The sequence below is a fragment of the Camelus bactrianus genome, chromosome 16 (assembly GCF_048773025.1).
Source record: "Camelus bactrianus isolate YW-2024 breed Bactrian camel chromosome 16, ASM4877302v1, whole genome shotgun sequence".
In the NCBI taxonomy this organism is placed as follows: domain Eukaryota; kingdom Metazoa; phylum Chordata; class Mammalia; order Artiodactyla; family Camelidae; genus Camelus; species Camelus bactrianus.
Genome location: NC_133554.1, coordinates 17796861 through 17824530, shown reverse-complemented (window position 1 = coordinate 17824530; position 27670 = coordinate 17796861). Strand labels below are relative to the sequence as shown.

General features: G+C 39.8%; 1 long non-coding RNA gene across 1 annotated transcript in view; it reads left to right on the top strand.

The window, feature by feature from the left end:
• LOC123615663 (uncharacterized) overlaps positions 1–27670 on the top strand; it is a 96333-nt gene that overhangs the window by 49379 nt on the left and 19284 nt on the right. The window contains exon 2 of the long non-coding RNA XR_012499475.1: positions 7815–7963. This is a non-coding gene — a long non-coding RNA (uncharacterized LOC123615663). The remainder of the gene's footprint in view (positions 1–7814; positions 7964–27670) is intronic.

Genomic DNA, 27670 nt, shown 5'->3' with positions numbered 1-27670 from the left:
ATTCTTTTTTGGGGGGGTAGGTCATTAAGACTATTTATTTATTTCATTATTAGTTTTTTTTTTTTTAATGGAGGTACTGAGTATTGAACCCAAAACCCCGTGCATGCTAAGCATGTGCTTTACCACTAAACTATACCTAGTTCCCCCATTTTTGTTTTTAATGGAGGTACTGGGGATTGAACCCAGGACCTCGTGCATACTAGGCATGCGCTACACCATTGGGGGTGGAAGGAGACTAGAGAAGAGAGAAAGGAGGGAGCAGGAGAAAGGGGAAACCAGAGTAACTGAGTAATGGAGTAGATTTTGTTATTTGCCTTGTTGCCACGTAACTCCCGTTTATTGCAGTTTGTTTCACAGCGGAGAAGTTGCGTGAGAAGAATGTGACTGATTTCTTCATTTGGGTCAACACCAGGCTGGAGTTAGAGGGAAAGCTGTAAGGCACAGCAGAGAACCAGTTCAGGGAACATGGGATGTCAGAGCTAGCGGCCATTGTGAGCTTGTAAGCCCTGGAATGTATCAAAGAAATCACGCGAGAGGTCATGGATTCTCCCTCAAGGTAAAGAGAAAGGGTTCGTGACCATCTTTTCTCAGTCTTAAAGTACAGAAGACCCCAGCTGGCATCTTGATGGTGTATGTGTTTTCACATACTAAACTGCACCCTAAAATGTTAACAATTGTCCTTTCTGGGTGATTGACTCCCAAGCAGCCTCCTATGTTTTCTCCTTTATACTTTTCTGTATTTGAATTTTCTCCACTAAGTATACACCATTTTTATAATCAGATTAATTAAAAATTTAATTTTCACTCCTAAAAATCATTCTCAAATACTGTTTCACTCAGGCAGGCTTTTGGTAGACATCTGGCAACAGTGTGCTCCCCTAGACTGCCTACTCAGAGATTACAAACCCCAGGAAGAGCTTGGAACGTGGCTGATTAAAGTTCCCCATTACAAATCCACATGTCTTAATAGATAGTCTAGCTGGGTTATGGTGGATATTCCTTCACAGAAATAAGTCTGAGAGCACAGGTCGCTGACTGAAGGCCGTCCCACTGAGGGCCCATAATTTTGAGTCTCACAGCAATCAACACATTGGTTTTGGCTTAGATAATTCTTTTTGTTTGCTTGTTTGTTTTCACTTGCATTTTTTAAACATTTTTTATTGATTTATAATCATTTTACAATGTTGTATCAAATTCCAGTGTAGAGCACAATTTTTCAGTCATACATGAACATATATATATTCATTGTCACATTTTTTTCTCTGTGAGCTACCATAAGATCTTGTATATATTTCCCTGTGCTATACAGTATAATCTTGTTTATCTATTCTACAATTTTGAAATCCCAGTCTATCCCTTCCCATCCTCCACCCCCTTGGCAACCACAAGTTTGTATTCTATGTCTATGAGTCTATTTCTGTTTTGTATTTAAGCTTTGTTTGTGTTTTTTTCAGATTCCACATATGAGTGATCTCATATGGTATTTTTCTTTCTCTTTCTGGCTTACTTCACTTAGAATAACATTCTCCAGGAGCATCCATGTTGCTGCAAATGGCGTTATGTTGTTGGTTTTTATGGCTGAGTAGTATTCCATTGTATAAATATACCACATCTTCTTGATCCAGTCATCCGTCGATGGGCATTTAGGCTGTCTCCATGTCTTGGCTATTGTAAATAGTGCTGCTATGAACATTGGGGTGCAGGTGTCACCCTGAAGTAGGGTTCCTTCTGGATATATGCCCAGGAGCGGGATTCCTGGGTCATACGGTAAGTCTATTCCTAGTCTTTTGAGGAATCTCCATACTGTTTTCCACAGTGGCTGCACCAGACTAGATAATTCTTTAGTTTATTACTGGTCTTCTCTTGTTTGGGAGAAACGAGTAGCTGGTTCTTCATCTAACTCTAACTTTTAAGGTTGTTACTCTTTCTTGAAAATATATTCAGATTATTTCAGTTCTATTTTCAACAACCCTGATCTCTGAGAAAATGGGCTTTTTCTCTTTGGTCCCCAAGTCCCTAACTCAGCTTTAGGTCATGACCACGGGGACACAAATGTAACATCCATGTAGCAGGTTAAACTTGAACCGCACTTAGTTCTGGTGCCTCACACAGCATCCCAGGGCTTTTCCTTGGCTTTGCTTCTGCCCAGGTGGTTTCTTTCTTCCTGCCTATTCCTCAAGAGTCAGTGCAGCATGGCGGCTACGAGCATGCAGTTGGGAGCCAAATGGTTGACTTCTAACCTTGGCTTGGCCAGTTAATGACAGTGCAATCTTGTGTAAGCGACTTGACCTTTCTAAGTCTCAGTGACGCATTCATAATGTGCAAATAAATATAGCTCCTCTTCAGAGGCTGTTGTGAGGATTAATTAGATGATATATGAAAAATCCTTAGTAGATTCTAGCACATCATGAGGGCTCAAATAAACATAAGCTGTTATTTTTAAAAAATATTAGCTTACTTTCTATTTTCCTTCTGCCTTCCGTGATATTCTTGTAAGGCTGATGTCAGAGCCTACCAAACCTCCAACCGTCTCCACACCTTCACCTCTTTTCAGCAGGATGTAGTAAAAAGAGCAAGGACTTTGAAGTCAGGGAGACCTGGCTTAGAACTGTGGCTACACAACTTACTGTGGATTCTTAACCACTTGTGGCCCTCAATGTTCCAAAGCCTCCGTGTTCTCAGTTATTAAGTAGAGACAATAAAACGAACTTAAACTGCGTGTTGTGAAGACGAATAAGTGTGTTTGATACCAGTTATCAGGGTCCTCTGCCCATCACAGATTATCAGTAAAAGTAAGTACCACACTCTTTCCTTGTATCTGAATTTCTTTAAAATTTCACTTCCCAGGTCATCCAAACATCCATCTAGGATCAACACTGCCCTCCTTTCTCCCCTCCCTCACCAGAAAAGCCATATTTTAAAGTCTCATCCAAGGATAGACTAGTAGTTATTTATTTATATGTAATTTATATTTATATTTATATTTTATATATAATATAGTCATATAACTTGAGAATTAACATCTGGATTTGGCTCATATTTTTCCCATGTTTATACTGGGTAACCTTGGGCAAATTTAAAACTTCTGACGCTCTATTTTTCTTATTCTTTAAAGTGAGAGAAAATGATAATGATAGAGATAATGGTAGAGATAATGATATTTACTTTAAAATGTAGATCAAATTAAATTTACTTACTCAGTATATTTTGAGCATCTGCTATATGCCAGTCATTGTGTTAGGTAATGGGATCCAATAGTAAGCCAGACAGATAGCATGTCTGTGTGGTGCTTAGCACAGTGTCTGGTATCCAGGAAGCTTCAATATATAACATCATCATCATCATCATCATCATATCTGTGTTGTGCTACACAAACATAGAATCATTCAATTACATTTTGAACCTTCTAGTTTCAACCAAAATAAATAAATCATTTTATCTTCTAAGAAAGTCTGGAGAGATATGTCTTTCTACAGAGGTATCCATGATCTCTGAGATGCCATGCTACAGTAAAAAGCCACAAGTAAGCTAAAAAGTTATTTTAGTCATTCTAGCATGCAACAAAGGTTGCAAATCATTGGTGCAGACTGTACTGTCATGTGATTAGCACCTGATTAAGGGGAAAGAGTAGTCTGTATAATCCTAGAAGACAAATAATGTTTTGAAAATTAAGTGACTGAACAATAGAATGGGTAAATTATGGTATGTTCATACAATGGAATGCTACAGAGCACTGAAAAAGAATGGACTGCATCTTGTTAAATGTAACAAAGTGGAAATCTCACAAACATTATGAGCAAAAGAGGTCGGATAGAAAAGAATACAATACTGCACGGTTCAATTCATATGATGAGCAAGACAGACAAAATTTATCTACAGTGGTAGAAGTCAGAATAGTGGTTTATTCTAGGGGACAGGTATTGACTATGCAGGGCACAAAGAAAACTTTTAGGTGCTGGAAATGTCCTATATCTTGATCTAGGTGATAATTATATAGATAAAAGGATCTCTCTCTCTTTTGCTATGACTCTGGCTGTCTCCCTGTCAGCAGTTCATACATTTTACAAATGTGTTAAAGTGTATCAAGGTGTGTAATGAAAATGCATGTATATTATTAAGCATAATGTTATATATAATATGTAACATTTAATATTAATTGAAATATGTAACAATAAATGTTACAATTAATATTACATCAATACCAAGTAAATCTATGTATACATCTCTCTAGTCCCATTAAAATTAATTATATATAAAGTTAAATTATAAACATAATATAACTTTGCAAACTTTATATAAAATATAAATTTAAATTATATAAAACTTACATATAAGTTATTATAGTATAAATTATAATCAATTTTATAAAATTTATTATAGTATTTATAATAATCAGAAATAAATGATATATAAATTTATTATTAAATTATAATGAATAATTAATTTATATATAATTACATATGTATGTATAAATTTTTTTCTCTTGCCTAGTTACCTTTCGGTTCACATGCAGTTGAGGCTGGTATGAGTTTGGGTTTTCCAAGTGTATTCTGGGCTCTTCTCTTCCTCCCTGCTTCTTAGCAGTACTTACGAGGGAGGAGGCTGATCAGTGGGTGGTAGAGGAAAGTCTTGGCACAAATACAAAAGGAGTCTTGGGCTTAGAATGTGCTGTCACTCATTCTTAAAGTAAATCGTATGTGGGTAACAGCTCATTGTCTGAGGCCGTTAGGGTTTTTTAACCTGGCATTGGCAATGGAGCGCTGGGGTGCCTCGCCTTGGCCTAGGATTAAGTAGGCTAACGGTAATTACCAGCAGGTCTCTAGTTCTCCAAGTTACTATGTTGGGTGGATGAGAATAGCTTGGGCAGATGTGATGGATGTGACGGCGGTGAGAGGGTGAAATTCCGGGCGTTGAGCATTTTCCTACTTACACATTTTAGCCTCTGCCATCTTTCTCTAGGTTTGATTGATGCCCGAAGGAATAGGGGCTCCATTTCCATCTCCTTCTGATTTTGGGGACAGGCGTGATGGTTCCTGTGCAGAGTGCAGCTTGCTCCCTGAAGTCTGAAAGAGAAAAATGTTGATAGTCCAAACACTAGGTTACAGGGGGTGACCTTGTGCTTTGAGAATTCATTTTCCAGCGGGGCCCACCTCCATGGGAGGGTGGCGGGGAGGAGGGCGGATATGGAGCAGCAGAACGAGATATAAGGTAGAAGGAGGAAGCAAGGCAGAGAAGGAACAGAACGAAATAGAGTTTTTATTGTTTGTTTGTTTTGTTTTTAATAAAAGAAGGAGCAACAGAAAAAAGAGAGAGAGACTGGGATACACAAGGGAAACTAGGAAGCCAGTGGAGCTGGGAAAGTGGGAAAGACAGAAACCAACCGCTAGAGAACTCAACAACCTCCAAATCATAATTAGGAGCAACTTCCTGGCCTCACATTTTCCACATAAACACTCAGGCGCTGGGCAGAGTTAATGGGCCCCTGACTTCTGCACAAGAGCAGCTCTGTCCAAGCCCGGCAGCGATTGACGTCACCGGCGCAGCGTCTCAGAGGAATGTGCCCGCTCCCCGCGTTTCGGAGCCTGACCCTAACCTTTCCCAGATGTGCAACTGTTCTTCCTTCCAAACAGGGAGTTTCAACACTCTCTGAGTGCTCTCTGAGTCCCGTCCTGTGGCAAAAACAAGTCCCAGTTCCTGCGTTTCGGAGCTGGATGGTGCGCCCGCCGGGCTTTCTCGGGGCTGCGGGCGGGCTGGCGGCGGGTACCGCGCGGGTCTGTCCCGACCGCGCTCCTTATCTCGCGCCGCAGGCTGCTCCAAGCCTGGGGCGGGCCGCCTGTCTTTGGCCGCGGGGAGGTGGGAGTACGACCGGGCAGCAAGGCTCTTAAGTATCGGGCTCCAGCCTGCTCCAGCCTCCTTCTGCCTGACTCCCTGCCGTCCTGGTTCCAGGCACGCGCGCTATTTGCAGTGGTACTAACACTTCTCGGTGACTCATGGCCCTGTGGCCTTGCCCACCCTGTTCAGGCTGCTGGCATGTCCCTCTTTCCCTTTTTGACTTGGTGGATACAGTCCTCATTCAGTTCCAAAGGCAGCGCAAGCTTCCCCTACTCCTAGAAGCCTTTGCCAATCCCATTACGGGCTCCTCCCAGTTTAAATTGGCTTCTTCTTCTTCTTCTTCTTCCCCTCCTCCTCCTTCTCCCTCTCCCTCTTCCTCTTCACGTCTTCTTCTTCTTCTTTTTTTCTTTGTATTTTCACATTTTATTAGCTACAGTATAAAGCCTAGAGCTGCCTCATTCCCCCCTCCTCACTGCCTCCCCCCACCCCACCAGCCACACACATACCGGGTCAGGCCTTTCCAGCAGCCCCTGCCTTTGCTGCCTGGGCCGGCTGGACCTCCTGATGCTGCAGAGCAAAGGGTTTCCCTCTGTTCTGACTGCAGCTCTAGGTCCCTGAGCCGGGATTCATATGGCTTAATTTCAGCTCTGATGTAGTCCAGGCTTTTCCCTACTGCAGCCCGAGCCTCCCCCTGCTCCTGTTTGACCAGCACGGGACCCAGAAGTTTAAAGTCCATGTTGGACCCATCCAGCAGAGCCAGCTCCTCCTTCACCATATTATTTTCTATTTACTCAGACCACAAACCTTATGCTTCATTACACCTGCGTGTTAACTCTCTCTCTCGGCTTTATGTTGGAGTTGGTTGTTCGTGTGTCTATTTCTCCAACTAGACTGTAGGGCCTTGAAGAACTAGGACCATTGTCTCACTCACCTTTGAACTTCCCCTTTAGTACTTAGCCTGATATGTAATAAACATTTGTTGAGTTAATGAATATGTCCAAGGACATGAGGACCACGATGATGTAACAGAAGTCAGGTATCCTGATGACTTTGGAAGAGTTAGTACTGACAGAGCAGCAAGGCCTTGTTACCTCTGGTGAAGAGGAGCATAGAAAAATAAACATAAAATTTACACAATACGGACAGTTACTGTTGCTATTACAGAGCCTTAACCCTGTCACTTCCTAAATGCTTCACTGAGATTATCTCATTTTCTTCCTACAACATCCCTTTTCCAGGTGGCATGGGGATTCTATAATCATTGTTTGTATTATGTCAAGTTTCTAGATGACATAATTCCATAGCCTGCAGTGGAGACATGTTCCAAGACCTCTCAATCCTCTGGAAAGCCCTAAATCCCTTTGCTGCAAAGCCGGTGTGCTATCTGTTACAAAGCATCTGAACAAAGAATCTTGGCTTCAGAATTCCCTGTGTGCTTATTACGTGAAAACCAAATTTCCCCTCCCTTCTGCACTCCTTTCCCAAAACCTAAGACCCTTGATGTAAGGCCGCATCCATGAAGAGGTAACAGGGGTCACCTACTCATCTGGGCATAATTAGTATGCGTTCCCCACCCCCTGCATCCCTGGAAGATAAGAAGGTATATTTAAGAAAGAGCTACTTATGTCTTGAAAAATCTACACTCCACACCAAGCTTCCATTTGTGAGAAAGGAGATTGGAAGTTGTAGCAAAATTCCCAAATGAGGAAGAAGGAAAAAAAGGGCTGAGGAAGCATGGGTTACAATGTGCCTTCCTACTGTCTGACTTGGGCCCATCAACTCATTGCATATCCTCCTTGCCTCCTCAGGGAACCTGACCCCAAGTGTACAAAGCTCCAAGAAAGCACAGGAGAGATGTCATCACAACGCTGTCCCTTTAATAGCCATCTCTTTCCTGGTGGTGTACAGTCGTAGGGTGACTTCAGGACTTCCAGCAGCCAGAGGGCTGGGGGTCACAAGGTATCTGCTTGTTATCATTTCAGTAAGTGGAGCCAGGGGGAAAGCCCTCTTATCTGCCTGGAGGGAAAACCGGAAGTGGTGACGTCTTCCTCTGATCCAGAAATCTTTCTGGCTTTCCACTGGAAAAGGAAATTTCCACAGGGAGTTTTCAACTTGCTGCCTCTCTCTCAGGGTAAGTAGACATCTAATTTTAGCAGAATTAAGGTCTAAGTGGATTAGCTCTTCAGAATTGCTCAGGATTCCTGATTATGTAAAATAATTCATAAATTTTGTAATGTAACTGTATATTATAGTTGTCATTTATGTAATTAGATCTAATATATTACATATAAATATAAATTCTGGAAAATAATTTTAGATTATGTAATCAATATAAAAACCTGGCTTTTACTATTTTGTTTCCATTTTTCTATGCAGCCTTCTTAAGAACTGCCTTCACTGAAAAAGGACAAAGTGGCTTCCCAGAGTTAGAGGATTTTTCCCAAGAAAGTTGTGAATTTTTGAGACTGGGAGCACTATAGGAAATTTATATATATATACATATATATATATATGTATATATATATATAATCCTAATATATATATATAATCCTAATATATATTTTTTTAATTAAATATATATATAAATTTATTATATATATATTTTATGACATGTAGTTAGTTTCTGGTATATGGCATAGTGATTCAGTTACACATACATACATATGTATATTCTTTTTCACTATAGGTTATTACAAGCTATTGAATATAGTTCCCTGTGCTATACAGTAAGACCCTGTTGTTAGGAATTTTATATTTTGAATCAGAAACAAAAATGTGTGTTTTTCAAGAGTTATGGTGGATGGGGGAGATTAGGATTACATTCTCTTTTAATTTCAAACCCTTTGTTATTTTTCTTTAAATCTAATATCCATACTGGGCATAGAAATTTAGATCATGAACATTTTCGGATCATGGAATGAGGCTTGCATTTATTTAAACATTCATTAACTGATATTTTTGAGGAGTTGGAGGCAAGAGAACGATGGGAAAAAGTAAAAATGATCCCCAGCCAAATCAGACAGAGGAACAAGAAGGGGAGAGGGCACAGCAAACACAAAGCAATGCACCACAAAGGAGGGAGGAGACCTGGGAAAGAGAGAGCTGTCCTATTACTTCCCCAGGCAGGAAATTATTGCTGAGTTAATTTCATGGTTACAGGGAAAAGTAAAGTCGACACACTATGGTTCTGATGAGAGATTTAGTTCTCATCATTTCACATTTGCAAAGATCATTCCACCCCAGTGATGAGGAGGTGGGAAGGATGTTTATTAGTGCTGCTTTACGGATTACGGTTTCCCAATTACTGTCTCTAACAAGCATTCAGGGTGTGCCTACTATGTGCAAATTGTAGGTATAGTGATGAATAGGCTGCTTGGCGTTCCATCCGAGTGGCCCTGAGTTCTCTGAAGGGGTCTGAATCAAAAAGATAGAGGGAGGCCAGAAGAACTGGTTGTTGTGTTGGATGAGTTCCTCCTGCTTCCATGTTCCAAACTGCTGCGTAATTAGCACTCACTCATTTTTCTACCCTGTCCTTGTGTGTGGTAGGCTTGCTGGTGTCCCTCCCTTCCTTCTCCCTTTCCTACCTATCTTCTTCCCTCCCTTCCTTCCTTCCTTCTTTCCTCCCTTCCCTCCTTTCCGTCCTTCCTTCCCTCCTTTATAACTCCCTTCCCCCTACAACCCCACCCCACGAATCTTCCTCTCTCTCTTTTATTCTTGTCATTATCAGATTAAGAAAGTTTGCTAAGGATTTTTTCAAATAATTTAAATATTGTTAAATTTTATAACAAATTTTCATCTATTAAAGTGATTATATTGTTTTATATTTCTTTATTCTCTTAATTGAGGGAATCACATTGGTTGACTTTTGAATGGATCCAACCTTTCACGCCTGGAATAAACATAGTCTTAGTTATTCTTTTTGTGTAATTGCTGAATTTGGCATACTGATATTCTTTTTAGGATGTTTACACCTTGTTCATGAGTAAGAGACTAGCTTGTACATTTCCTTTTTTTTTTTTTTTTAATAAGGCCTTGGTGCATTTAAGTTAGTATCAAGATTATACAGCTCTTCCTTGACTTATGATGGAGTTACACCCCAATAAATGCATTGTAAATTGAAAATATTGTAAGTCAAAAATACATTAATACACCTACTCTACCAAACATCATAGCTTAGCTCAGCCTATCCCAAATGTGTTCAGAATACTTAACATTAGTCTAGAGTTGGGTAAAATCATCAAACATAAAGCCTATTTTATAACAAGGTACAGAGTATCTCATGCCACTTATTGAATACTGTACTGGAAATGAGAAACAGAATGGTGGTATGGGTCTAGAGTGGTTGTCAGTGTTTCTGCTGTTTACCTTTGTAATCACGTGGCCGACTGGGAGCTACAGCTCACTGCCCTGCCCAGCATCACAAGAGGGTACCTACCGCACATCAGTAGCCTGGGAAAAGATCAACATTAAAATCTGAAGTATGGTTTCTATTGAGTGTATATTGCTTTTGCACCATCCTGAAGTTAAAATCATTGTTAAGTTGAAACGTTTTTAAGTCAAGGACCATCTGTACTGGTTTCAAAAATGAGTTTAGAATTGTTTCCTTTTTCCATATTCTCTGGAAGAGTTTGGCTAAAATTCATTTTATTCCTTCCTTAAATGTTTGGAAGAATTCACTGGTGAAGTTATCTGGGCCTCAAGTCTTTCTCTATCCATTAATTAGGATTCAATTTCTTTAATGAGTAAAAGATGATTTATATTCTCTATATCTTCTTGTATTAGTTTTAGAAACTGTATTTTCTTGTACCAGTTTGCATGGTATAAATATATTTATTTATTTTTTAAGGAATTTGTCTTACCTAAATTTTCACATATACTGGAATAAAGTTATACAATTTTTCTAATATAGGTATTTAATGCTATGCATTTCCCTCTAATGTGGCTTTATTTCCATCATGCACATTCTGATATTTTCATTAGTGCTCATTTCAAGATATTTTTTAAAATTTCCATTGTGATTTCTACTATGATCCACTGATTATTTAGAAATGAACTGTTTAATTTCCAAACAATTCGAGATTTTATTACGTGTTGGTAACGAAATTCTACTGTGTTCAGTGAACATACTCTAGATTATTATAATCCTTTGAAGTTTTTTGAGACTTGCTTTATAAACTAGCACATGGCAAGTTTTTTCAAATTTTCAGTGTATTCTTGGATTTGTAGATACTGCAGGTAAGTCTTGTCAATTTTGAAGTTAAATCATTAGGTACATAAAGATCAAGAATTGGTGTATCTTCCTGTTGAATTGAACCTTTTATCATTAAGTAATGTCCAGTTTTCTCTCTGATAGTTCTTTAGTCTGATTAGGGTGGTGTTATTACAGTCTGTCTTTTAATTAGAATATTTAGTCTATTTAATGTAATTATTTATAACTTGAACCTCTTTTACCGTTAAAGTTTTTTTTTTTAATTTTACTTTATCCCATTTTTTAAGTTTCTTTTTTTAGCTATGTATTTATTTTCCTTTTTATATTCTTTTTCATTATATGCCATTATAAGGTATTGAATATAGTTCCCTGTGCTATACAGTAGGACCTTGCTGTTTATTGATTTTATATATAGCAGTTAGTATCTGCAAATCCCAAACTCCCAATTTATCCCTTCCCACCCCCACTCCCCCTTAAGTTTCTTTTCAGTCCTTCGTATTTGTATTACTGTCACTATCTAACCCTGTTATGACGAGATGTGAGCTTATTCTCACGACTGCTCTCCATTTGCTATTATCCCATCATCCTGACAAAACCCAGACCAATGTTTCAAACTTTTTGGTCTCAGAACCTCTTTACATTCTGAAAAAAATACTTGGAACTCCAAAGACTTTTTGTTTATGGGGATTTTATCAGTTAAAGCTTATCACATTAAAAGTAAGAACTGAGAATGTTTTATAATTTTATTAATTTGTTGAAAAATAATAGTAGTAAACCCATTACATGATAGTGTACTTTCATGAAAAAAAAAAAAAAAAAACACTGCATTTTTTAAAACAAAAGAGTGACACTGCGAGTGACGAGGCCAACATGGCGGAGTAGTAGGATGCTCGTAGCTCACCTTCTCCCACAGATACACCAAGACTCACATCCACGGACCCACTCAGCCAACCAGAGCACCTGCGGAACTCCGACAGAACATCGCCCTCTTCAAAAGACAAAGACGCCAAAAATCTGGTAGGAGAAAGGAAAAAAAGAAAGATGAAAAGGCAAAATAGTGTGGGACCAGTTCCGCGGGGAGGGAGCAGCAAAGGAGGACTGGCGCTCGTTCGCAGGGTCTCCCCTCTCCAATGGAGAGGCCAGCAGGACAGAGGGGGAGCCTCTGAGGCTCGGATCTGTACAAAGTAGCCCTTGACCTACAGAACTAAGTTAAATGGTCACAGAGGGTCCCTGTGACACCCAGCCTGAGACCCAAGCTGGAAGATGGGGGCCAGGACAGGCTGCCTAAGCCAGGCAGAGGACGGGGATGGCTGTGCTGAGGCAGCCCCAGGGAACTGCAGGGGGCTATGCAATGTGGATGAGTGGGTGCACAGGGGCCCTCCATGAAACAGCACGGGGAAGGGTGCATACCATCTCTGAAAACCCATGGAAGGTTTTCAGGTTTTCAGTGAGGAGAGTCAGGGCTCAGACGCCGCCACCATATCCTCTGGTGTTTGGCACCCAGGTAGGGGCGAGGGCGAAACCTGAATCCGCGCCTGGGGGCTTGGCAGCCTCAAAGGCCGGGCAGTGACTTGTTTGCAGACCGAGTCAGATAGGATTCTTCCACCCTGGTGCCTCGCAAAGTTCGCGCGACCGGGACAAACAAGGAGCTGAGTTTGGACACGAAGCAGGGGCGAGGTTGTTCCGCGGTCCTCCCGGGGCCGTTTGCGGAGCACTGACCCGGGAAGAGCATGCAGCAGCTTGGAGCGGCGGAGCGACCTGCGCCAGGGGACAGGAGGTGGCCCCCCACCTTTCCGGCAGGAACGCTGTGCTGTGAGGGGGCGCGATCTGCTTGCCGACAGGCACTGGGAGCAGCAGAGCCGAGGGCGCCAACAGCAAGCTGAATTCACGAAACAGGGCGAAGACAGAAACTTCTCATTAAGAGCACACAGTCTCCAGGAGAACACCCCCTTGCCCCCCCCTTTTTATTTTAATCTGTTTTAACCTGTTGTATTTTCTATCACCTTTTTAATTTTTACTCTTTAAACAATTATATATCCTCCCAGTTTTAATCCCTTTAAAATAATATTATTTTTAAAAGATCCACGTCATGTCATTTTTATCTTTCTTGGTTTTGATCTCCTGTTATTGATTATACACAGGTTTCAAACTTTTTTTTTCCTCTTTTCTCCTTTTTTAAAGGTTTCTAAGAGACGTCTCAACCCAATTGCTTTTCTGCTTCAACTTGCTATTTAATTATTCATTACACACTGTTTTCAAAACTTTTTTCTCCACTTTTTCAAAATTCTCTCTTTATCATATCTTTTTTTATCTGTTCTATTTTTATTACCTTTTTAATTTCTACTTTCTAAACAATTGTATATGCTTCTAGTTTTAACTCCTTTCGAATTTTTTTATTATAAATAGGTTTCAAATATCATTTTTTAATCTTTTTTCCTTTTTTTTAAGGGGTTTTAAATATGTCTCAACTCGAATGCTAGTCTGAGTCAAATGGCTCTTCTATAATTGATTATACACTGTTTTCAAACCTTTTTTCCTCCCTTCTCTTAAAATTCTCTATTTTATCTTTTTTAAAATCACTTCTATTTTCTATTACCTTTTTAATTTCTACTTTCTAAACAATTGTATATGCTTCTAGTTTTAATTCCTTTTTAAATTTTTCTTTTAAAGTAGTTATATTATTATTATTTTTTAAAAAATCCACCTGATTTCATTTTCATTTCTTTTGGTTTTGACCTCCTGTTATTGATTATGAATAGGTTTCAAATATCATTTTTTAAATCTTTTTTCCTTTTTTTAAAGGGTTTTTTTTTTTTTAAAAAAAAGACGTCTCAACTCGAATGCTAGTCTGATTCAAATTGCAGTTCTATAATTGGTTATACACTGTTTTCAAACCTTTTTTTCTCCCTTCTTTTAAAATTCTCTTTCTCTCTCTCTCCTTTTTTTTTTTTTTTTATTCCTACATAGGCATTAGATAAATAAATAAACTCCTTTAAGGACCACAATAGATAACTGATACTCCATAAGCCACAGTGCCAGAGAGATATAAGCAAGATGAAGAAGCAGAGAAACCATTCCCAATTAAAAGAATAAGAGAAATCCCCTGAAAGAATGATCAATGAAATAGACATCGGTAGCCTACTAGATCAAGATTTCAAGAAAGCATTGATCAAAGTATTGAAGGAACTAAAAGAGATAGTGCTTAGAGATATAAAATATGTCAAAAAAAAAAAAAAAAGAAAAGAAATCAAAGCTATAAAGACAAGCCCAGTAGAATTGGTAAACTTATTAGCAGAGATGAGAATGGATCTAAATGCTGTGCAAAGCAGATTAGATAATGTAGAGGAATGAATTAGTGACCTAGAAGACAGGACAACAGAAAGCACCCAATCAGAACAACTGCAAGATAAACAAATAAAAAAAAAAAAAATGAAAGCAACATAAGGGACCTATGGGATAATATAAAGTGTGCCAATCTTCATGTAATAGGGGGTCCCAGAGGGGAAGAAAGATCAAAGGGGATTGAAAATGTTTTTGAAGAAATCATGACTGAAAACTTCCCAAACTTAAAGAAGGAATCAGATATCCAAGTACAGGAAGTTCAAAGGGTCCCAAACAGGAAGAACCCAAATAGACCCACACCAAGACATATCATAATCAAGATGGCCAGAGTCAAGGACAAAGAAATGATCCTAAAGGCAGCAAGAGAAAAGCAAAGAGTGAGTTACAAGGGAACCCCCACAAGGCTCTCAGTGGATTTCTCTACACAAACACTACAGGCCAGAAGGGAGTGGCAAGATATATTCAAAGTCCTGAATGAAAAAAAGATGCAGCCTAGGATACTTTATCCAGGAGGCTATCCTTTAGGATAGAAGGAGAGATAAAGAATTTCACAGACAAGCAAAAACTAAAAGAATTTAGCAACACTAAATCCATGCTAAAAGAAATATTGAAAGGTCTACTCTAAATAGAAAAGCAGCAGGATGCTACAGAAATGAGAAACTCATAACTGGAAAGGTGATAACTCATGAATTGCAAATGAAATAAACACAAAATTGTAAAAGAAGACATCTAAATCATTAAGAGTGGGAGAGGGAAGCAAGAAAATATAGAGTATTTTTTCTTTCTTTTTTAAATTTTTTGTTTTTGGTAGCATGGGTTCGAGATAGAGTAATGGAATGATAGACTTACAGAAAAGAGTAACCACAAGCCAAAAACTTACAAGGGAGTCACAAAAACTAAATAAAATCCATTTTAATACAAAGGAAAATTACCAAACCACAAAAGGAAGAAGAAAGGAACAAATAGGAAATACCAAATCAACTGCAAAGATAAGTTCAAAATGGCAATAAAAACACATCTATCATTAATTGCTGTAAATGTTAATGGACTAAATGCTCCAGTCAAAAGACATAGAGTGGCAGACTGGATAATAAAGCAAGAACCTTCAATATGCTGCATACAAGAGACCCACTTTAGGGAGAAGGACACATATAGATTGAGAGTGAAAGGATGGAAAAGGATATTCCATGCAAATGGAAAAGCCAAAAAAAAGCAGGTGTTGCAGTACTGATTTCAGACAAAATAGACTTTAAAACAAAGGCCATAAAGAAAGATAAAGAAGGACATTTTATAACGATTAAAGGAGTGATACAAGATGAGGATATTACACTCATTAGTATATATGTACCCAATATAGGAGCACCAAAGTACACAGAAAAATTCCTAACAGAGATAAAGGGGGATATTGATGGGAATACAATCATAGTTGGAGATTTTAACACCTCATTAACATCACTAGACAGATCTTCCAGACAGAAAATAAATAAGGCAACAGAGAAATTAAATGATACAATGGAAAAATTAGATTTGGTGAGTATTTTCAGAGCATTACACCCACCCACCCCAAATAGGATATACATTCTTTTCAAGTGCACATGGAACATTTTCTAGGATTGATCATGTATTTGGGCACAAAAGAAACCTCAACAATTTTAAGAAGGTAGAAATTATCTCAAGCATCTTTACTGACCACAATGCCATGAAACTAGAAATCAACAACAGAGAAACAAAGGAGAAAAAAGGAAAGCATGGAGATTAAACAATATCCTATTAAAAAACCAATGGCTCAATGAGGAAATCAAAGCTGAAATTAAAAAAAAAATACCTTGAGACAAATGAAAATGAAAGCACAACTACACAAAATTTATGGGACACAGCAAAGGCAGTGCTAACAGGGAAGTCTATAGCGATACAGGCCTTCCTCAAAAAAGAAGAACAATCTCAAATAAACAATTTAACCCACCAACTGAAAGAATTAGAAAAAGAAGAACAAAAAAACCCCAAAAGGCAGCAGAAGGAAGGAAATTATAAAAATCAGGGAGGAAATAAATAAAATAGAGATTGAAAAAACCATAGAAAAAATCAACCAAACAAAAACCTGTTTTTTTGAAAAAGTAAATAAAATCGAAAAACCTGTGGGCAAACTCAAAAAGAAGAAAAAAGAGAGAGCACAAATTAGCAAAATAAGGAAGGAAAATGAAGAAATTACAACAAATAACATAGAAATACAGAATATCATACGACAATATTATGAAAAAGTATATGGAACCAAAACGGATAACCTAGAGGAGATGGACAAGTTTCTGGAAACATAAAATCCACCAAGACTGAACGAAGAAGAAACTGACCACTTGAGCAAACCGATCAATAAAAATGAAATTGAATTAGCAATAAAAATCTTCCCTACAAATAAAAGTCCAGGACAGCATGGTTTCACTGGGGAATTTTACCAAACATACAAAGAAGAACTCATACCAGTCCTCAAACTTTTCCAGAAGATTGAAAAGGAGGGAATACTCCCCAACTCATTCTATGAAGCCACCATCATTCTGATACCAAAACCAGGCAAAGACACTACCAAAAAAGAGAATTACAAATCAATATCACTGAAGAACATAGATGCCAAAATCCTCACCAAAATATTAGCAAATAGAATCCAACAGCACATAAAAAAGATTATACATCATGACCAAGTGGGGTTCATCCCAGGGACACAAGGGTGGTTCAACATACAGAAATCAATCAATGTAATACATCGCATCAACAAGAGAAAGGACAAAAACCACATGATCATCTCAATAGATGCAGAAAAAGCATTTGATAAAATTCAACACCCATTTATGATAAAAACTCTCACCAAAGTGGGTATAGAGGGAACATATCTCAACATAATAAAAGCTATATATGACAAACCTACAGCCAGCATAGTACTCAACGGTGAAAAACTCAAAAGCTTCCCACTAAAATCTGGGACAATACAAGGATGCCCACTATCACCACTCCTATTCAACATAGACTTGGGAGTCCTAGCCACAGCAATGAGGCAAGAGAGAGAAATAAAAGGGATCCAAGTTGGAAAAGAAGAGGTAAAATTGTCACTATATGCCGATGACATGTTACTATGTATATAGAAAACCCTAAAAGTTCCACACAAAAACTACTAGAGCTGATCAAAGAATTCAGCAAGGTAGCTGGTTACAATATTAACGTTCAAAAATCAGTTGCATTCCTTTACACTAACGATGAATCAACAGAAAAAGAAAGTAAAGAAACAATCTCCTTTAAAATAGCACCCAAAATAATAAAATACCTAGGAATAAATCTAACCAAGGAGGTGAAAGAATTATACACAGAAAACTACAAACCATTGATGAAGGAAATTAAAGACGACTTTAAAAAATGGAAAGATATCCCATGCTCTTGGATTGGAAGAATCAATAATGTTAAAATGGTCACACTGCCCAAGGCAATCTACAGATTTCATGCAATCCCTATCAAATTACCTAGGACATATTTCACAGAACTAGAACAAATCATAATAAAATTTATATGGAATCACAAAAGACCTAGAATTGCCAAAGCACTACTGAAGAGAAAGAAAGAGGCTGGAGGAATAACTCTCCCAGACTTCAGACAATACTATAGAGCTACAGTCATCAAGACAGCATGGTATTGGTACAAAAACAGACATATAGACCAATGGAACAGAATAGAGAGCCCAGAAATGAACCCACAAACTTTTGGTCAACTAATCTTCGACAAAGGAGGCAAGAATATACAATATAATAAAGACAGGCTCTTCAGCAAATGGTGTTGGGAAAACTGGACAGTAGCATGTAAAGCAATGAAGCTAGAACACTCCCTTACACCATACACAAAAATAAACTCAAAATGGGTCAAAGACTTAAACATAAGACAAGATACAATAAACCTCCTAGAGGAAAATATAGGCAAAACATTATCTGACATACATCTCAAAAATATTCTCCTAGGGCAGTCTACCCAAGCAATAGAAATAAAAGCAAGAATAAACAAATGGGACCTAATGAAACTTACAAGCTTCTGCACAGCAAAGGAAACCAAAAGTAAAACAAAAAAGACAACCTACGGAATGGAAGAAAATTTTTGCAAATGAAACCAACAAAGGCTTGATCTCCAGAATATATAAGGAGCCCATATGACTTAATAAGTAGCATCCAAACAACACAATCCAAAAATGGGCAAAAGACCTAAACAAGCAATTCTCCAAGGAAGACATACAAATGATCAATAGGCACATGAAAAAATGCTCAATATCACTAATTATCAGAGAAATGCAAGTCAAAACTACAATGAGGTATCACCTCACACCAGTCAGAATGGCCGTCATTCAAAAATCCACAAATGACAAATGCTGGAGAGGCTGTGGAGAATAGGGAACCCTCCTACACTGCTGATGGGAATGCAGTTTGGTGCAGCCACTGTGGAAAACAGTATGGAGATTCTTCAAAAGACTAGGATACGACTTACCATATGACCCGAGAATCCTGCTCCTGGGCATATATCCAGAAGGAACCCTACTTCAGGATGACACCTGCACCCCAATGTTCATAGCAGCACTATTTACGATAGCCAAGACATGGAGACAGCCTAAGTGTCCATCAATGGATGAGTGGATAAAGAAGAAGTAGTATATTTATACAATGGAATACTACTCAGCCATAAAAACCGACAACATAATGCCATTTGCAGCAACATGGATGCTTCTGGAGAATGTCATTCTAAGTGAAGTAAGCCAGAAAGAGAAAGAAAAATACCATATGAGATCACTCATACTTGGAATCTAACAAACAAACAAACAGAGCATAAATATAAAACAGAAACAGACTCATAGACATAGAATACAAACTTGTGGTTGCCAAGGGGGTGGAGAGTGGGAAGGGATAGACGGGATTTCAAAATTGTAGAATAGATAAACAAGATTATACTGTATTGTACAGGGAAATATACACAAGATCTTAGGGTAGCTTACAGAGAAAATAATGTGACAATGAATATATATATATGTTCATGTTGTGCTCTACACTGGAATTTGACACATTGTAAAATGATTATAAATCAATAAAAAATGTTAAAAAAAAAAAAGAGTGACATTGCTTTACATTTGGCCAATCTTGTCTGTCTTAGATTCTTAATTTGTTACTACATTTAAAAAACTTGATAAATCCTATAGCCTCTGAAAAGCTCCTTTTTACACGCATGAGAGAAAGTGAAAAGGCAATAACATTTTAGAATTATTATGAAAATTGTCTTGCCCCTGTGGATTCCCTGAAAGAGTCTTGGATTTCCAAGGGTCCACAAACCACACTTTTGAGACCAGTGATTCTCCAACTTTAATGGTGTATCCAAATCACTGGGAGACTTGTTAAATCACAGACTGCTGGGCCTGTGATTTGGCAGGGTCTGATTTGGTAGGTTTTCATCTGTCATAAATTCTGAGGCAATGCTGCTGCTGCTGGTCCAGGCATCACACTTTTAAGAATCACTGATCTGGCTTTTAATTCTGGGTCACTAGGCTTGTAATTTCTCTTTGCCTTTGCTTGCAACTACTGTGCAAGGCAACATCAAATCCTTCTAAGCTTCATACACATCTTACATTATCTTTTCTATATTTTCTCTTCTTGAAATACTTAACACAGAACTGATTTCAGTGTGAGCCTTCTTGTAGTAGTGTGAGGGGTTTCATGCCTGAAACTATTTTTATCTCCCCTTCATATTTAAATAGCAATTCGGTAAATAAAAGTTTCTTGGTTTTATGGTTCTAATACTTTCTCTCAATGCTTTGAAAACATTACACTATTATTTAATTTCTTTTTTTTTTTTTTGGCTATAGGTAATTCCAGTGTTGCTATTGAAACATCTGAAATTAATCTAACCCTTGCTTATTAATGCAGGACCTTGTTTTCTAGGAGCTTTCATAACTTTCTCCTTATTTTGAATATTTTTATATTTTCTTATTAATGCCCAGTGTGGGTTTCTTTCTTATGTCTCCTCTTTGGGACTCTCTGGCTCTTTCAATCTGAAGCCGCCGCCTCCTCCTCCACTTCCTCCTCCTTCTCTTTCACGCAGGGAAAAAGAGAAGAATTCTCTCCACTAATTCTTCAAATATTTCCTTCTCTCCATTATTGTTTCCTCTTTCTGGAAGTCCTGTTATTTTGGTTATTTTGGTTATTACTACTTTTATTTCCCTGGCTCATCACCTCTTCGATTTTATCTTATATTTTGTATTTCTTTGCCTTTCCCTTCTTCCCTCTGGGATTTTTTCCCCCTCAATTCAGTCTTTCCATTGTTAACCCATTCCTTAGCTAATTCTTTCTGCTATCTCTTTCATTTATAATTTTTAAATTTTAACTAGTATCTTTTCATGTTTATTATTTTTTTCCTGGCCCTTTTTATACTTTCTTGTTCTTGTTTCAAATTGCTAATGACTTCTATTATCTCTTTTCATATTAGTATTAGGCAAACTTTTTGTGTGTATGTGCTAATATTTCTGCTTTTGGTGGAATATGTCCTGCTAAGTTATTTTCATTTCAAGTAGCTGTGCTCCTCAAATGTCTTGTTATTTTGGTTTGTGAGCTTATTTCCCCTGGGATATTGGCTATTTTGTCAGACAAGGGTAAACCTTAGTTTGAAATAGCCCTAATTATTAGACAGGTTAGGGAGCTGAGCCTTGCACAGGAGAAAGCCAGGCATGGGACGGCTAGTCAGGTACTTCTGGCCCTGAGATCAAGGCCTCATTCTCTGCCCATCAGGAAGAAGCATCTTTAGATTATAAGCATTGTCCATGGTCATACCACCCTGAATCTTGTCTGATCTCACAAGCTAAGCAGCGTCAGGCCAGGGTAGTAATTGAACGGAAGACTTTAAAAATTAATTAGCCCCAGGGATTTGGAAGGAGGGTTTCTGTTCAATGTTAGTCTTCACTTGTTTTTCTTAGTCCCTCACAGCTACATATTTTACATGCCTTGTTTGTTACCTAGAACTTGACCAGAACTGAGAGCCACCAGTAGGAGGGCAGACTGTTTACCTGAGGCAGTAGCAAAGCGGAGCAAGAGAAGGAGGCGGGAGTTCCTGTCTCGTCATAGTCTCCAAGGCCTGCAGTTCTGCCTCCTTGTAAGGCCCCATCCATACACCATTCAAAATAGCATGACTCAAACGTGGAAATTTCTTGGTGTTTTTCCCTTGTAGTTCCTTGGGGGAAGTGAGTCAGGCTTCATACTGGTTCTGTGTCTTGGCATATCTTGAACCGAATCCCATTTTGTTTTTAATTTTATTTTATTGAATTACAGTCAGTTTACAATGTTGTGTCAATTTCCAGTGCAGTACAAAATTTTTCAGTTATACATGAGCATACATATATTCATTGTCGCATTCTTTTTCACTGTGAGTTACCACAAGATCTTGTATATATTTCCTTGTGCTATACAGTATAATCTTGTTTATCTGTTCTACATATGCCTGTCAGTATCTACAAATTTCGATCTCCCAGTCTGTCCCTTCCCACTCTCTCCCCCAGCAACCACAAGTTTGTATTCTATGAGTCTGTTTTTGTTTTGTATTTATTTTCATTTGTTTTTTTCTTTTCTTTCTTTCTTTTTTTTTTCTTTTTTTTAATATTCCACATGTGAGCAATCTCATATGGTATTTTTCCTTCTCTTTCTGGCTTCCTTCACTTAGAATGACATTCTCCAGGGACATCCATGTTGCTGCAAATGGCGTTATGTTGTCATTTCTTATGGCTGAATGGTATTCTGAACCGAATCCTATTTCTAAATTTTCCAAGTGTTTGACCCTTGGACAAGTTACTTTATTTCTCCTTAAGTTTTCCTATCCATAAAATGGAACTACTATCTAACAAGATCGGTGGCCATATAAAGATTGGAAATAATGTATATAAAGTGGTAGCCTTAGTACTGGAATAGTGTGGTATTGCATATACTATGGCTGCTGCTGTAATTATTGCTGTTGTTACTGCTGCCGTAACTGAGGACTCGAGCTTCCTTTTCTGTTCTGCAATGGGATGTTCTGCCTAATAAGGTGCAGTATAGCTGGGCGTGTAATGCAAAAATTTGGTCTTTCTATATTGAGTTTGGGATCACATCCCTGAGATTATGTTTCTTTTGGGGGGGGGGCGGTCATATATATGTGGCTAGTCAGGATTTGGGAGCCTGGGCTCCAAGAAAGGGAGATGTGACTCAGAAGTCTCACCAAGGGGAAGTAACTGACCTCTGCCACATGCTGAAAAGCCAGGGGTTGGGGGGTGGGGAATGGATGACTATCATGGAGACTGGGAATAGCCATACCTGTGATCTAGCATTTACTTTGCTGTTTACATGTTGCAGTGTCCTTCGTGAGAGGCCAGTGCTTTCCACAAAGTGGTACTGTACATTGCAGAGTGGCCCTGCTTGTGCTTGGGTGATTAAGGGTGACAAGTCTCGAGAAACTGATCATGAGATGTTAAGAAGGATCTTCTACAAAAAGCAGATCCAGCCTCAAATGGTTGACTGAGGCAACAAGGGACAGATGGGTTGGACCTGTGAGAGACCCCATCAAGCCTCAGGGATTCTCAGAAATACTGGGAATGAGGAATCTGGTCAAAGACTGGGCCTCCTATAACAGCAGGGTAGGAGACAGACAGATTATGACTTGACATTAAAGGGACAGTATAGGATGGAGAACCAGGAGCTCTGTGTTGCAGCATCAGTTCTGAACCCTCCGTGCTGACTTCATGGCACTCCAGCACCCTGTACCTGACAGAACAAAGGTCCATTGCCTCCCCTCCGGCTTGGAGGGCTTCTGGGGGCAGATCTCTCCACCTTAAGGCACTTGATTTATTAGCCCGTTTCCTTGGGCTTTCCGCCATCACCTCAGACAGCTATGCTGACTTCTGAAGTGGACCTGGCCATGTCACAGCCACGCCTACCTCCGGGCCCTTCTGCCACTCGTGTCCTCCAGTTGTCTCTTCCCTGGTGGCTTTGGGGTGGGAAGCAAAGAAACCAAGTCTGCTGATTTCTTAAACTCAGACCTATTCATTCTTGGCTCATGTATTCCTTTTCCCCTTAGGGCTAATGAAACCTGCTTGGAGCTTTCATTTTCATACCTAAGATGATGTGGCTCATTTCTTATCCTCCACCAAGGAGCAGCCAATTGCTGGTGGGTCACTGAACTCCCAAAGGGGACAAAATGGAGACAAAGTTGTTTTAAAATTGCCAGGATCTTCCACTACATCTAAGTACAGCCACAGGAGACCTGGGTTCTTCAGTTTCTTTCTCCCAAGTTCAATAATTACTTAGGTAAGCCACTCGGAGTGAAGGCTGGCTGAGCAATTCCATGGGGCTTTGCCTGCCTCCTGGGCCATGTCCACAAACTCTGCTCTGCAGAGCTCATAAATTCCAATGAGGCTGGACAAAGCTGGCCCCCCTTCCTTGGGGACAGGCCCAATGCCCTTCTACCCTGAGCAGTGACTCTCCCAGCCTTTGTTATGGCCTCTTTGGAACTCTGTACATAGCAACCAGTGCATGAGGTGAGCTGGTCTCTTCCCGTTAAATATGATGCCACCAAGCTGTTACTGTCAGTTACTGCCATTAAAATGACAGCTGCCGGTCCGCCCTTGGTGGAAAGAGGCATCCTCCTCTCTCTTCTTGCTTCTCAAAAATAACAAACTTTTCCCTCCATCCTGACTAGAAAATGCACATGTCGACCCAGAGGTCTGAGAATTCTCCCAGCCACAATCCACCCCACAGGCTCAAGAGTTCTGAACTTGAGGACATACACTCACCAGGGTCTCAGGGACTCACCTTGAGGCCTCCACCCTTCCCACCCTTCCCTTGAGCTGCCCCAGTGGTCGGGCTCTGACACAAGACCTGTTCTTCCTTCAGAGAAGTAAAATCCATCAGGAAACTTTCTCCCCACCCCCCACCAAGCGAGGGAGTTGTCCTGGAGGAAAGAGACAGATTTGTGTGAGTGTGTGTGTGCGTGCACATAGACGCATGCTCCCAGGCATGCATGTGCATGGGGGGTCTTACATGTGCGTGTAATGGGCACACATGAACTTCGTGTGCACATGCACCGTGTGTGTGATATGCTGACAGTGAGAGAACATCAGGCCCCTTTTCCCTCATTCTCCGTCCACAGCCTGCTTCTCCTCACCCCAAGGTGATCTCTTATCATTTATTTGGTTAATTTTATCTATCTTTGTGTGTATGTGTGCAGCAGAAAAAAACTGACCAGAATTTTGGCAAAGGGGATTATTTGCAGATGTGAACAGTTTCTCTTGGTTTGGTGGAGGTCTTATTCTGGATCCCAGTTCCCGGGGCCCATGTAGGAGGAAGACACTGTTCTTGTTGACACGGTAACCCAGCCCCCCTGCCCCACCTGCCCAGCCTTGGTTGGGAGGCTGGCTGTGTGCGACTTGAGGCAGCCTGTTATTCCCGCCTGGTCAACACAGAACAGTTAAGAGGGAAAAGGCAATGGCTTCTGATTGGTTTTCAGTCAAGCCCAAGTGCCTATGTTTGTTCCAAAGCTTTCTCCACTTAATAATATGTCCTAAAAACATCTTTCAAGTTAATATCTCATGCTTCTTCTTCAGAGACTCACGGACACAATCCTATTAACCCAGCTCCCATCTCTGTATATGCCTGGAAGTATAACATGAGATTTAAAGTCAGATAGGCTCAGATCTTGAATTGGGCTTCAAGCCATGTAACCTTGAACAAGTTAATGAATACTCAGCTACTTCATCTAGAAAAAGGGGGGGATAACCGTGCCTACAGAATAGGGCTATTGCTCAGATTAAATGAAGCTAACCTGCAAAGATCTTAACGTGATGCTTCACAAACAGGAAGTGCTCCATTAGCTATTTTCCCTTCCCTGTTTCTCGCTATTGCTGGTGCCAACTCTTTTACACCTACCCCTTCCTCTTGCCTCCCTACTTGCACGCACACACACACACACACACAAATACATACTCCCTGCTGGGTTTCCTGGGGCTACCATAGGAAGTACCACTAATTGGATGGCTTAATACAACAGAAGTGTATTATTTCACAATTCTTGAGCCCAGAAGTTTGAAATCAAGTTGTCAGAAAGGTGATACTCCATTGGAAGACTCTAAGAATCCTTCCTTGCTTCTGGCTTCTGGCTTCTGGTGGCTCCAGGCATTCCTTGGTGGCCACATAACTCCATCTCTGCCTTCATCTTCATGTGGCATTCTTCTCTCTGTCTCTTTATCCTCTTCTGCTCCTACAAGAACCAGTCATTGGATTTAAGGTCCACCCCAAACCCAGTGTAATATTGTCTTGAGACTCTAACTACACCTGCAAAGATCCTATTTCCGAATAAGGTCACATTCCCTGAGGTTTTGTATAGACATGAATTGGTGGGGGGACACTATAAAACCTAATACACCTACCAACTTAGGCTCCTTTTTTTAAAAATCATCTCAAGACTCATATTTCTCAAATTCACTTCCCTTACTCTATTAGGTTTTGCTCACTTTTCTCCACCCTCCCTGCTGTGACCTATGGCAACATTTGCCTATGTAACTCTACTACCCTGGGTATGGATCTTGCTTTTTCTCTGGTCTCATTTGTATCCATTCTCCACAGTGCCTCCAGGGTGGTCTTTCAAGAGTATAGACAGATTTGATCAAAGGTTCTTTCTTCCCCCCAAATCTCTCAGTTTTCTTTAGGATGAAATTCACATCTTAGCATCTCAGGTTCTGCACAGATCACCCTCAACCATCCTAGCCATTTCAAGTAAGTCTAAGGGAGAAGGACCCCCTTCTCCAGTCCAGCACTGTTCAGTGGGACAGGCTTATTCCAGGGCGTGGGCCTGGTGACCAGGCTCATTTAAGTGGCAAGTTTATTGAGGGTTCCTTGGAACAGGCATTAACTCAGGTGTGAGTGTGAGGAGTGAAGCTGGAGACCAGAATCTGGAGAATCTGGGTCAAATGCCAGGCTTGAGGGATACATTTGGTTCCATAAACAGAGATTAGGAGCTTTGGAGCCAAGGAGATCAGTAACAAGTTTGGAAAGGGAAGACAAGTTGGTGAAATGGTTGAGATTCTAGTGTTCGACTGAGTGAGTGTGAGGAAGCCATGCACGTATTAGGGGCTTGTCAAGTGGCCTGGGCTGGGCTGGCTTAATTAACATCACTAGGGCAGGATGAGAAGTGCATGTTATGGTCAGTCTCCACAAATCTCTCTGGTCATTAGGGAGGGATGCATGGACCACAGAGCCCGGTGACCCAACCCTGTGACCCCCTGTTCTCTTTCTTTGTTTATTCTGTGGGATCTAAGGCACTGTCAACTCCAGGTCATCACTTGTGTTTATAGCTGCTGGCCATTGTGGTTTTTGAAACAGCTGGGTAGTTGGAAGAACTGAGCTTTCACTGATTTTGAAAATGTCAGACCCTGTTTGTCTTGATTCTTGTTCTGTTGTGTTTCTAGTTTTCAAGTCAGTTTGAACTCAGGCTGAGCACGAATCAGGAGATGGAGGCTGACTTGGGGTGACTAAAGAGCTCCCTCTCTGATATGTTATGGCTCTGAATCCAGCAAATTAGGAGGTGGCATTTTCTCTTCCTCCCAGATTTGGCCAATATTCTCAACACAGGACTCTTGCTGGAAGCTGACATCCTGTAATCCTTTGGCACAGGCTGCAGCATAAGGAAGCAATGAGGAACTTAAGCTGCTTCAGAAGTGATTTACAAGGCTCACAAGATATAACCACTTCTCAAACCCATGTCGTAATTTATTACAAAACGCTTTTTTTTTTTCCCTAGCAATGCTTTCCTTGACCGTAGGTCATTTCAGAAAATTAAGGCTCAGAGATTTTCACGTTGGCTGGGGCCTTGGGGATAACTATTCTGTCTTAGTTCAGGCTGCTATAACTAAAATGCATAGACTGGGTGGCTTTAATGGTATTTATTTATCATAATTCTGGAGGCTGGGAAATCCAAGATCAAAATGCTGGCAGATCAGGTGTTTGGTGACTCAGACACCGAAGGAGATTCAAGTGCACCACAAATGTGAAGATAAACCGCGTGATTTCCCAACTCAACAAAGTAAACACACTGATTGAAGGAGAGGATGGTCACTGTGCAGACAAGTGGGAGATATATCTCAAAGTCCAGAGCAAGGATTTAAAGAAGGAAGCTATGAGGAGAGAGAAATTTGGGGAGAAAGAAGTATTTCAAAGATTCAACATGTGGAAAACAGTGGTTCAAAGACGATAATGAACACCTTAACAA